Source organism: Mastomys coucha, unplaced genomic scaffold, assembly GCF_008632895.1.
Source record: "Mastomys coucha isolate ucsf_1 unplaced genomic scaffold, UCSF_Mcou_1 pScaffold7, whole genome shotgun sequence".
NCBI lineage: Eukaryota > Metazoa > Chordata > Mammalia > Rodentia > Muridae > Mastomys > Mastomys coucha.
The window spans coordinates 63,814,682-63,827,822 of NW_022196913.1; the positions used below are offsets into that span (position 1 = coordinate 63,814,682).

The 13,141-nt window shown below is 44.2% G+C and overlaps 1 protein-coding gene across 6 annotated transcripts in view; it reads left to right on the plus strand.

The window, feature by feature from the left end:
- The window catches only part of Ntrk2 (neurotrophic receptor tyrosine kinase 2), a 331,243-nt gene that overhangs the window by 249,053 nt on the left and 69,049 nt on the right, over positions 1–13,141 (plus strand). The gene's annotated exons all lie outside the window — the stretch shown is intronic.

Here is a 13,141-nt window from a genome sequence, read left to right on the forward strand (position 1 = left end):
TCCTGGGCTTGTTAGATCACCTGGGAGTGTGGCTTTCTCTGTGTGTTGTGAGACTGGCTGCAGAGCTTTGTGCCTAAGGTCTGCTCAGAACACTAACCCTGACAGACTGTCCAGGCTACTTTTCAAAGTTATAGTTAGAAAATTCTAGATCCAGGTCAATGGGACCGTAGAGAGTTCAGCCAGCTAAGCTACAGTGCAAGCTCCTCTCTTCATCCTCTGGATGCTAGTGACTCCACAACATGGGACTTTTGCATTTTCTAGATTCTAGATTCCATTGCATTGGTCCTTCCTATAGACCATCCATCTGTGTCCCTGACTTCATTGCATTGACCCTTCCTATAGACTATCCATCTGTGTCCCTTCCAGCTGTCTGAAAGATTATTGACTCCATTGCATTGGTCTTTCCTATAGACCACCCATCTGTGTTCCTGACTCCATTGCATTGGTCTTTCCTATAGACCACCCATCTGTGTCCCTGACTCCATTGCATTGGTCTTTCCTATAGACCACCCATCTGTGTCCCTTCCAACTGTCTGAAGCCACTGGATGTTTTCTAACAGCACAGACACGATTTCACCCAGAGTTTGGTGGCATCACCTATAGATTTCACCACCATAATGTAGGGTTTCTACAAAACAAAGAAATCTCAAAATCCTTCATCATAGTCATGCCCCCAGAAACTAAAAAAAACAAAAAACAAAAAGCTAAAACAAAAACAAAAAAACAAACCAAGAGTCCTGTTCTTCAATAAGATAAACAATAGCATTGAAAAGGATTCTTTTCTATTGAGCTTTGTGGAGCTTAATAAAAATGCCCCAGTGGATTTCAGCAGATCTTTGAAACATGCATTATATATTTTTTGAAAACTTGCCAAAGTATTTTTGATATATGAATACCAATCATTAAAAAGGTCCTACAATTGTAAAATGAGTTAAGTGTCAAATGGATGTGGATGTGGCTAATGTAATAAAACTCAACCTCTTGGGTTAATGAAAGATCGCTGAGTTATTGTTGTTGTTGAATCATGTTTCTGCCAAACAGGGACCATTTGCATGAATCATATTTATTTAATCATTATAGCCTAGGCAACATTTTATTCCCTTAAGAAATCAGGTGCATAACCCACTATAATACCAGGCTTTATTATATTACATGCACATGGATAGCTAAGAGAATAAAATTATTCTTAAAGTCACCTATTCTAAAACACCAGACAGTTTTGTTAAAATTATTCCAGCTAGAAACACTGTAAATTTTCTTTCCTCATGATATGAAAATTTTTAATAAGCCCTACCCAGAGTAGCATGGTGCTTATAAACTCCTGGAAAACCCTTAAGAGCTACAGATTTCGATGAGTAAAGAACCGATGGTTCTAGGAATTACCAGTGTGACAAATACACATCATCTCTCCAACAAAGGAAAATGATGGAGGTTGAGAAAGAAGAGGGAGAAGAGGGCTATTCTAAAGAGCCATGAGGCTGGGTTAGAAGCTGCCACAGAAGGACCAGTGGTAGCTGGAGGTCATTAATTCTTCTTCCTGCCTCCTTCCTTCCATCTCTTGACAAAGTTTTCCAGTTGTTTTTTTTTTTTTTTCAGCATAGCATATTCAAGACATTTGGTAGTGTCTTATCTCTAGTTTCTACTTTTTTTTTGCCTTTAATCTTCTTTACCTTTGTGCATGAATGAGACCAAAGGTGTTGTTATTTCTGCAATTTTACTGATGAGCACATGTTCAGACTGGGTGTTTACCCCTAGCTAAGCCATCTATATCAGACTAGAAAGATGGAGACCTGTGTCCACGTTTTAAACTCTATTTGTAGGCCCCTCAGGAAGCCAAGCCAAGGCTTTAAAACTGAGTTCACTTTACAGTGGGGTACATGTGACCTCTGAGTATGTGAAAAGGATGGGTGATCAGGAGATTCTGGATGACAGCGTGGGAATAGCTGAGAGACCCTGGTCAGGCAAGTGGGCATCATCCCAGAGAGTTCTCAATAACTGTACCCTCGCATCCCACCCTGTGTTGACTTCCCTGAACTTCAGCAATGCCCTAAATGGAAAGGTACTGTGTGGTCAAATCTGGGACCTTTGCAACTTGTACTGGAGTGGCCCAGACTACTAATGCCTAGGGATGGACAGATGGTAATGATGCTCCCGTAGGTCCTCACCCACCCCTGCCCAACCTTGACTGGGCTTTAGAAGACCGTCAACCATGCTTTCCTGTCCACAGCACACTCCAACTCATTCCTGTATCTCATTAACTTTGCCCAGTAGACTTTCCTCTTGCTGAAGTTCCAACTTGAGCTCAGATTCTTTCAGTCACCTACCATCCATTCATTCATGTTACCTTCTGGTTTTACCAAGCATGTTTCTGAAAATTAGTGAGCTGTGATAAATGTTCACTCATTAAACAGTGCTGTGGCAGGGTGTGGCAGAGAAAAAGTACTTGACCCTTTGTCAAATCCTGACCTCTCTTTGCCAGTCTTCTCTGAGTTCAAATGAGAATGTCATCTCGGAGAAGAAGGACAAAGAAACCATCGATTAAAACACCACTCTTGCTCCATGACCACAGACCCGAGGAGCTTCATAGCAGTAACCTTGAGTTTGAATGTTTGCTAATGCAAAAGCTTGCCCACTATAACTCAAGCTTCCATCAGGGAACCATGTCAGCTCCCTGGAATGCAGAGGTTGTATCTTCATGAGCTCCAGGGTGAATCAGATCAGAATAATTTGCATACCTTGCACAGAACCTCTTGGCAACCTAGGTGTACTCATGTCTAGGGCTTTGGTCCAACTGAAAAATGTATTCAAAACTAAATTAATCTTGGAGGAAAATGTCCATCATTCTGCTCTGACCGTAAGAAACGGATTTATGTTTTGTGTTTCTTTTTCTTTTTCTTTTTTCTTTTAAGCAATGTCAAATTGAACACATCTTCCATGACTGCACAGCCTCTCACAACTCTGGAGTAGCTTGGGTTGCTCCTATTCCATTGGATGTGCCCAGGGATGCTTGACAGCCTTTCTGCAGTTGCTTAGCAACCCCTGCAGCATTGACTATGCATACTAAGCAACTGCAGCCATTGTCCTTTTTCCCTCTCTCTGGAAAGAGCTGACTTTGGGTTGCAATCCGAAGCTCTCTGAGCAGATTGACAGATGTCAGATTCAGGTGACTTTTAGTGTTGATGCTCCCGAATACTTGAGGAGGTTGAAGGACCCAGTGTTCCAGGCCATGTGCATGCATGCCTTCAAGGGCACACAGGCTGATGATGCCTCTCTCTCTTGCCAAAGCATCTGCTTGCTTGGATTTAGCTGGACTGCTCTTTTCTTCATTATTTGGATGACCTTTGTTTCTCAGTGAAATGGATTTTTCAGCCATTTTCTTATTTACACTGAATAATAGTAATAATAATAATAATGATACATACATACATACATACATACATACATACATACATATATACATACATATGAGAGAAGTGAAGAAACAAGTCTTTGATCAAATCCAGTTACTTTACCTTTGGGTTACTTGGTTGCCAGGGAAACGCTCCATCGCAGTTTCCCTTGCATTAACTGTTGATGCATCAGCTATTTTTGGCTCCATCTAACATGTATTTCAATAACTACTCTTTCTACAACCTTTTTTCTTGTACTATGAATGCAAGATGATTTTGGAGGGGGGGGTTCAAATAAAGCCACAAGTCTGCTTTGTAGGACTGGCACCTCTCCCTGGCTAACTCCAGTTTATTTCTAGAACCAAGGAGTGCTGAATTTGAGAAAGACCTTTAAAATCATATACATAAAACCCTAGCCTCGAGTTTTATGGATGACAAATCGAAGACCCAGGGATGCCAAACGATTCTCTCAAGGTATTGCGTTAAAAGAGTTAGAGACACACGTAGGTGGAGTCCTAGCACACGTAGTGGGCTGCTGGGTGGGTTCAGCAGACACTTTGCTGAGAGAAGACATAAGTTTTATACTTTTAAAGTCTCTAAATTTCTTCTTCCCCACAGAGGAAATAATGGTATTTTTCTCCACTGAGAGTTCAGAAACTTACTAACTTACCAACTGCACTTTCACCCAGGCCCAGCACAGCATCGGCCACAGTGCCCAGTCCTTACTCAACCCCCCAGTTCAAGGGTCTCAGCTCATGGGTCTCTTTGGAAGGCCTGTCCTTTCTTAGCCCCCACCACATCAGACTCCATGTTGCATGCTGCCAGGGCATCTTGAATTGGTCTTTACAGCACTGTCAAGGTTTAAAATTATGCATCAGTGTGTTTACTCAATGAGTGACACTGCATGTCTATGACCTCCTTTAGGGTGTCAGTCACACTCTCCTTGGGGGAGCCATGATTTTGAGTATGTCGCCTAATGTGCCATATGATTCAGAAAAGAAACGCTCATTGAATGAATTGAGGAGATGGTAGTAGGGGAGTGGGTGGGAACAGACTGAGGAAATAGAATTCTGATGTGCTAGAGCCGACCACCGGCATTTATCTCTGGACAACAAAGTGGCTTCATGAAACACTGCTGGTCACAGCTGAAGGACATACATGTAACACTGATAATCTAATGTAATTAGAAATCATTTTAGAAATGGTTGAATAAGCTAGGTATGGTGGCACACACTTGACCATCTCTGCACTTGGCAGATACAGGTAGTAGAAGGGTCCAGTACTGAAGGCTGTCTTCAGCCCCGTAGGGACTTTGAAACCAAGTAGGCTACATAAGACCCTGTCTCAAAAAAGAAAGGGAAACATGGATGAGTAGTTATTGATGTAGATATGGACTGCCGTTACCGATATTCTTTAGCTAACATTTTAAAAAACAAACAGAAATCCAGAGGTCTTGAGGAAGCAGTGTTTCAGAGCACAGGCTGCTGTTACAGAGGACCTGTGTTCCATCTCCAGTAGCTACATGGTGACTCACAATCATCTGCAATTCCACTCTTGGGGAATCCAACACCCAAAAGAAAATAAAAGTGAACTAACAAAGAAAAACCCAGAAATCCAGAGATCGGTGGCAATCCACTCAAGGCCAAACAGCTTGCGTGGACGTCATTTGATGTCACAGCTGGGACAAGAGCCCAGCCTGCGTTCGTTGTGGCCACATTTTTATTTGTTAAGTTCCATGTGTGCTCTGACAAGCCAACCTGAGGAAATTTAATATGATAGTGCTTCTCAAAATGTACAAATGAAGTAAATCTTATATGCAAGGACAGGAGGCACTTTCTTATCTATACAAATAAAAGTTTAAAGTCAGGGAATAAATAGGGGTGGAAAACTGGATTCCCAGGAGAGTTTTGACTTCAGGGAAATGCAAGCAAACCTCATACTTTGTAACTGACCTTCCTAAAAAGAACACAAGGATCCTTGGAAACCCAAGTCAAGCTGACCTAACCAGAAGGGACAGGGACGGTGCTCTAGAATGCCACACCACTAGAAAGCCTTGCCACTGTTAACCTGGCTTCAGGCACCGATGGCTTCAGAAGGCCAACCAGTGCCTCCTGATGCTCTCTGTCCATCTCCTGGCTTGCTCTTTTTTAACACTGACTTCATTTTCAGACAGGTTCACTTCAGGCTGTAGCAAAGGTTGATCTTTTCACTGGCTTGTCTTCAGTTAGGTCATAACAAAATATTCTGATTACCTGCACATGAGTCACACGTTCATCTGTAGAAATGGACAGTGGAGTCAGCCTTAACAATGCACATGGACTGAAGATGAGAAAAATATAGGTTGCCAGGGGAAATGTCAGAGACGCTTTACTATATAGTCTTAGAAAGAGATCTGTGGGGCAAAATACAAGAGACAGTCATCTCCAACGTGAAGCCGGAGTCAGTTTTTACTATGATTGGTCCATTTGGGATCCATAAGCTTCCTCATGATCTGAGGAAGTCTTTGTGGCTTCCTCATGATCTGAGGAAGTCCTTGTGACGGCCTTTCTCTGCCTCCAGCAGAGGCACCAAGGCCCCTCTGGCTTCCAGTCCTCTCTTGCCTGTGCTCCCTTGCCTTCATTGCTCACTGATGTTTGACTGGTAGAAACACACCAACAACTGGTTGCACTGCCTCTAGGATTTCTTGGGGAGAGGAATTTGGGGATCAGTTTCCTCAACCAGTCGTCTATAGAATCCATTAGTCTGCATGCCACAACATCTGCCTATAGTTTAGTCATCCAAGGTGGCCAGCGGTACCAAAGAGGTCCACTTTCAGGAAAAGAAGCAACTAAGGTTATTTATCTCCAAATGTGTATAAGGAGTTGAAGGACAAGAGGTAAAGGCTCATTCTCTCCCATCCTGAAGCGGTCGAAAGGTTCATAGGTGAGCGGACACAGAGTTCCTAGCCTCCATTTCTCCACCCAGCAGGTTCCTTTCTGAGACAGATCACAGCTTTCTTCTTTTCCTTCTTTCTCATTACACTTATCATGCCCTCCTTTACTTCCTGACACATCAGGAGGCCCTGCTCCTGCTCTTCCCTCTCCCTGGGCTCCTTTTCTACCTTTTTCCCCCCATTTAAACTGACACGTGAAACCTTTGTCTCCACAAGATGGAAATTTATGAAGAATTGTTGTATTTAAGGACATTTGTCAATAGTTCCCTGAAAGATCATTTGTGTGTTTTAATGGGACTCAGGCTGCGGAAAACGCTGTTTGTCAGTTCTTCACTGGGCTCCTGGAACAGAAATCACAGAGCTTTGAATGACGGTTTGCCTAAGTTTGGCCGTCTTTGTTATCCAGATATTACTTGGTAGTTCTTTATTCCTCTTGATGTGTGTGTGTGTCTGTATGTGTGCACACATTTGCATGCATATGTGTGTATGCATGTGTGTATGTGTCTGTGTGGGCATATATGTGTCTCTGTGTGTATGTGTGTATGTATGTACATATGTATATATGTGTGCATGTTTGTGTGTGAATACATGCACATGTGTATATGTGTGTGTGTGTCTGTATGTGTATACATGCATGTATCTGTGTCCATGTGTGTCCATGTATGTGTATGTATGTGTGTCTGGCTGGGTGCATATGTTTGTGTGTGTGTGTGTGTGTGTGTGGTGTGTATGTGTATGTGCGCATGCTCCACACATGTGTGTGCATACATGCTCCAGTGCACTCATAAGATAGAAAGCAGGGATTTCCTATAAGAAGCCCTTATGCACTCCACTTGCTAAAGAACTCCACTAAGATGTTTCTTAGGAACTTTAATTATCAGCCCTTGATCAGACATAGTTTTGTCTTGTTGGTCACTTTGGTGACTGTTTTCTGGGTGATCTCCAATTTAATCATCTGTTCCCAGAGACATGAGAGTCAAACCAGGATAGTTCCCTCTAATTGGAAATCAAACTTGGGCTGTAGCCTAAAGGACAACAAACTCCAGCTTCTACACACACACACACACACACACACACACACACACACACACACACACACCAGGGGTTCCAGTTATCTTTCTCCAAAGAGAACTCCTCTGGCATCAAACACAGATTGAGGATTCGCTTCATGCCTCTGCATCTCTTGGATGTATGAACTGAAATAACCAGGCACCCTTTTAATTTACTGGTACATGATAGACTGACTCACTGTTAAGCCAGGGTCCATGCTGAGCCACCAGCTCCTTCATGTCTGGTGAACTGACTCCCAGTGATATGCCAGTGTGTTCAGAGCCTGCACACACTTTGAGTTGACCATACTGTGCTTAACTTCTGACTTCATCTCCCATTTGATGTTTATTTTCTGATGATGGTCTCTAACCTTGTTTTCTGTCTCCATGGGTCAATATTTCCTATTATGTAAGTTGATGTGACATGCAGGCATCAATTTTATCTCCCAGATCACGGAGTCTTTTATAGCATGTGTGTTAGAATCTAACTCAATGCCTCTCTTTGTTACATTTGCTCCCTAATAGCCAGAGATGCTGAGAAAATAAAGATAGCAATAGTTAACAACCTGGCCGTGACTCTTGTGTTTGAGACTGTCACTTAGCACACGATTAAAGTTCTTTCAAAGGCCATCTACGGACAGTTGATAGAGTTGGCATATGTATTACTTGTTTCTAGTACAGAGAGCACATTGTACAGTGAATGCTAGCACCTTTGTATAATTATTTCGCCTTTTCTTTCTAGGGATCTCTGGGACCTACCTACTATGTCATCGCTAAGATTTTATTTGTACTGAGTTCTTTCTTTCTCTGAGTTTATTACACCGAGCCTCTCCAGAGTCCACCTTGTATGCAGTTGATGGCAGCTGCCTTTACCCTTCTTTTAAGAGAAGAACCTCTTTTCTTTTTCTTGTTTTTTAAATCATGGCTAAGACTTGTGTGTTTGGCTGGCTGTTGACTGTGGCAACCCTGTAAGAAAGGTGTCTGCCTTAGTTTTATCACAACTCCACACCTTTGAAATGCCTTCTATGTTCTACCCAAGATGTGGCATGCCCTATCAATAGGCTGCAGAGTGGCTTTTGTAAAACAGGGCAGTTCCTAGCAGGATAACCCAAGCCACAAAAAATTTCCTGATAGATACATTAGAAAAGTAAAATTAAAATATTAATCTATAATATTCAACATATTATATCATGTCAACATGTTAAGATGAAATATCAGTGAGATATTTCAAACTTTGTGTCAAGTTTCCAGAATTCTGTGTTTTGTTTTTCAACTAAAGCACATCACAATTTAAAATAACAACATTTAAAATGATAACTGGTGGCATAACTAGAGTCTACTCTGTTAGATAAGGCAGGGCTACAAGATATTGGGAGAGTAAAGGTTTTCTGTGAACAGTAGATCTTGACCCAAGGACCTTTGGCACATTAACCAAACATCCCCATGACCCTTCATGTTCAGCCTGGGATTGTCCTTATTTCTGTCTGTATTTCAAGCGTTGTTAGTGAGCATGGGAAATAATAATCTCTTTCATAATCTGTCTTTACCAAAGCTTCTGTGATCTCTCAAGTCTGAGAAGAGTTTGTGATCTGCACTGTTAAAAGATCTGTTTTGATCGTGTCTTTCCTTAAGACACCTAGACCTCTAAGACTCTCAGCTTTTAGTTTGGCGAGGCACACTGTCATACGGGCATCCAGATAGGTCATTCTGAGCTGGCTTCCCACTGGTTTGAAGTTTCTGCTTTATCCTTTGAAGTGAATTTTCCTCTTCTCCCCTATCCTCCACTTGCATTTCACTTCAGTGGTGTCATATTTTCCGTGCTGAAATAGTTTGCCTGCTACTCCACCATGCCAGCTCTGACTCTGTTCATGCACCAGGCAGTCTTGCCTTAGCCCTGAATGAGGCCTCCTGCTGGAGTCAGAGATGACCCCTGTCTTAGCATATCAAAAGGAAAAAAAAAAACATCAGGAAAAAGAAGAAACAACACTGTAAGGCAGACAGGAGAAAGGGAACCGGAATGTATGGTGACTGAGCAAAGGAGTCAGTCAAATGTGGCTGAAGTCCTGAGGACTCCAAAGGGTGACAGTTAAATGTGGCTGAAGTCCCGAGGACTCCAACGGTGAGCTGGACCCCACCCTACTGCTCTCCCGTTGACAGGCGCTCTGCAGCCAGCCAAGCCTCCCATAACCAAGAACAATGACAATCAGACATGGTGCAGAGACAGGTGATATTTATAAACATGTTCCATGCAGAATCTTCTAGCTCCTGATTGCTGTCTGGCCCAGATTCTATCCCCACAAAAATCCTATCCTTTTAGCGCCAAAATTGCAATTTTGCCCAAGTTGTTACTGCTGTATTTCCCAAAATCTCTTAAAATAGAATTGAATCATAATTTCAAAGAAAGGGCCCACCATGCAAAAATGGATGGGCACACAGGAGGGTGCCAGGTTTGCAGGGTGCATTTGGTCCATGAATAGTAAAATCGTTTTTGGTTCCAAAAATGTGACTGAACTGCAGTTTTTGACATTGCACTAAGAGTCCCCACTGGAAGCATGGAGGTACCGGATTCTTATTAAAATCTTCAGGTTGTTTCTTTCCCAGAGAAGATTCGGTCCTCCTCTTGCTTCACCTTGGTGCTTCTGCCTCTGCCTCTTCCTCTTCCTCCTCCTCTTCCTCCTCCTCCTCCTCCTCCTCCTCCTCCTCTTCTTCTTCTTCTTCTTCTTCTTCTTCTTCTTCTTCTTCTTCTTCTTCTTCTTCTTCTTCTTCTTCTTCTCCCATCCCCTTCCTCCTCTCCTCTCCCCTCTCCTCCCCCCTTCCCTCTCTGTTTTCCCCTCTCTTTTTCTCTTTCCTTCCTCCCATTCTCTCTCCTCCCCTGTGAATCACTCTGTCTCTTGGTATCTCTCTGTCTCTGTCTCCCTCTGTCTCACTGTGTGTGTGTGTGTGTGTCCCTATCTGAGGCTATGTCTTTCTCTCTAGCTTTCTTAAATCAACAAGACATAATTAGAGCTTGCTCAAAAAGCTTTTCTGCATGATTTGTCTATGCCACATGACAAACACCTAGAAGGATGAGCCCCTTTTCTAGGCACATGAGAAACACAAGGCTTTGGGCACAAGCTTCCCCATGAATTGTAGCAGGGTCTGAATCAAATGACGAAGTCTCTGGGAGAGCATGGGCCAAGCACTACACCTCCACACACAGCCTGCTGTTCCTAGCACTCGGGCCCTTAGGTGATGACCTCTTCAGAAGTGCCATTCTCCTGCCGTAAGCAGGCACCAATGGGTACCTGCTCACCTTTTATCTTTTGTAGACCCTGGTATGAGGAAACTGAACACGGGAGACCTGGTCTCAGGTTCAATTCAAATCAAGGACTTTAGATAAAGGATCTTGGGGAGCAACCTTCCAGCGCCTCTAAGAAGTGGAGAGTAAAATGGGGTCCCTAGAGGAGCAGGGTGTGGTCAGGATTTGAACCTGGGACTCTCAGTTCTAACCTAGAACCTTTTCCACTTGGACACCATTGGAGCATTGCTAGAAGGAGGAGAGGCTGTGTCTCTAGGGTGCATTGGGCAGCCCTCCCAACTTAAAAGCAAGCTTTATCACCTGCTTGCTCCTCTTGGCCTCTCCTTTCACACCTTTATGTGGGTCAACGTGGTACTTTTCAAGATGTCTGCTCACCTTTTGCTTCTGTGCCACACCCTGTAATCCCTACTGAGCGCAGACCTTGGACTTCAGGGTTCTCTACTTGCTTAACACTGGTAAGCAGATGCTGATAAGTTGGTGAATAGACAGACACAATACCCTAGACCAAAATGTAAGGCGGAGGCAAAGAATGGGAGGGTCTGTGTTTTCCCTGGCTGTGATGGCACCTGCCTCTGTGACAGAAAGATGTTTAGTCTGGGCCCAGCTAGATATACCTGGGAAGCAGAGGGGATACATACGGCAAGCTCAGCTTCTTCTGATTCCCAGGATCACCCTAATTCTCCGCTAGTGTTCATTTCGTTATCACGTGAAGAAATGTGCTGTTTCCATGGCAATGGCCATCGGAGATTTCCGGCCTCTCTGAGCACTCCATGATCCAAATCTTCTCCCATTTCCAGGCAGAGCCCATGGTGCTTGAGGGGACAGTGAAGGGCCACTTCACAGCTTCCCCTAAGATGACACCGTCTCTGGTCTAATGGAAGCAACACCTGTGATTTCTGTCTCCTTGAGTAGGGTCACAACTCCATGGAGCACAATGAGTGCTGATTCGGAGCTTTAGTGAGGGAAGCAGCCAGCTCTGGAGACACGGTCTCTGACAGCCCTGCCTCCTGCCGCTGCTTCCTTCAGAAGGCCTGGGAAGCTCAGATCCTCACGGACACTCCCTTGTGTAAACCATGAATGACCACTTTGATGCAAACAAAGTTGAAAACTAAGCCTGTGGTGGACTTTGTGGTGACTAGCACCCTTGCCTCAAGAATGAGAGACGTGCTCCCAAAGCCTGAGAAAGCACAAAAGACACCGCTGTTAGCAATTCCACTCAGAGTGACACTGTGCTCAGGAGGAGCCTTGCATCCAATGACAGATTGACTCGGGTTTCACTCGGTGCCCTACAGGTTGGCCATGTATCTAAATGAGGCTTCTGTTGAGCTGGGACAGCAGAAAGAGTCAGCCACCCTCCTCAGAGCTGCGAAGAGCTGTCAGCAAGATGTTTTAGTTAACTAGGACTGCTGTCACACAGCAAATATACACAAATATCTCCACAGTCCAAATTAGTTTTCCTCAGCTATAGTGAGGGTACCAGCAGAGCCTCTTCCTTCAGGAAGTTCTAAGTCAGAGATAATTTACATTTTCCCCACGCCTAACCCCCTAAGCTTTTCCCGGCCACACCCACCGATCCCTTCTTCCATTTTCAAAGCCTTCCTTGTAGCATCTTCTATGCCATCTAATTTCTTTCTTTGTATCTGACAAGGGCCTTTGTTAGGCACGGGGCTCACCCAAGCAATCCGGGCTCATCCCCGCATATGGAGATCTGTGCTCTGATCATCTGCAGAATCCCTTTTACTATGGACGGTAACATGCGCACATTCTGGGGTTTGGGGCAGGGCATTGTTCAGCCACACCCAAGAGAGCAGTCCAGGCAAAGGGGAGGGTTTGTGCAGGGGTGGGAGGGGAGGCAGCAGCCATTGTTATCTGAGCAGCTGTGAGCATTACACGTGGTAGTCCTGGACTGTAGGCCTCAGGGAAGCAATGCCAAAGGATGGACAAGCAGAGACACGGGGAATGTGGTCCACTTGAGGTGCTAGATCTATAGTTCATTGTAGAAGTGTCATTTCTACGTGTTTGCTCATAATCACCTGGGTCAAGATCAGGGGCCATGGCCGCTCTTCCTCTTGTGATTCTGGGAGTTAAGTCTAAGTTTTCATAAGTGCCTGGCAAGCTGTAACACACACTTCTCCATACTTGCTGCCTCTGGCCTAAACTGTATGTGCCACCAAGACCAGCTCAGTTCATCTTTGTTTCTGCCATAGCCCTGGCTTAGTGACACTATGTGACAATGGAGTCTACATCTATGACCCTGGCCACAAGCAGAGGACTAGGACTCCATAGAACACATCTCATGGGCGTCATGCTTCTCACCCCAGCCTGGACCCCATGATTGTCATGTGGTTCTATCACCTCTTCATGCTTCTTCCTACGAGGCTCTGTGCACCTCACCTGTACTCATGTTGGTTCTGCTGGTGTGTTTCTGATCACCCTTATCTTCTCAATGTGACTGGCTGACCATCGCGCAGCT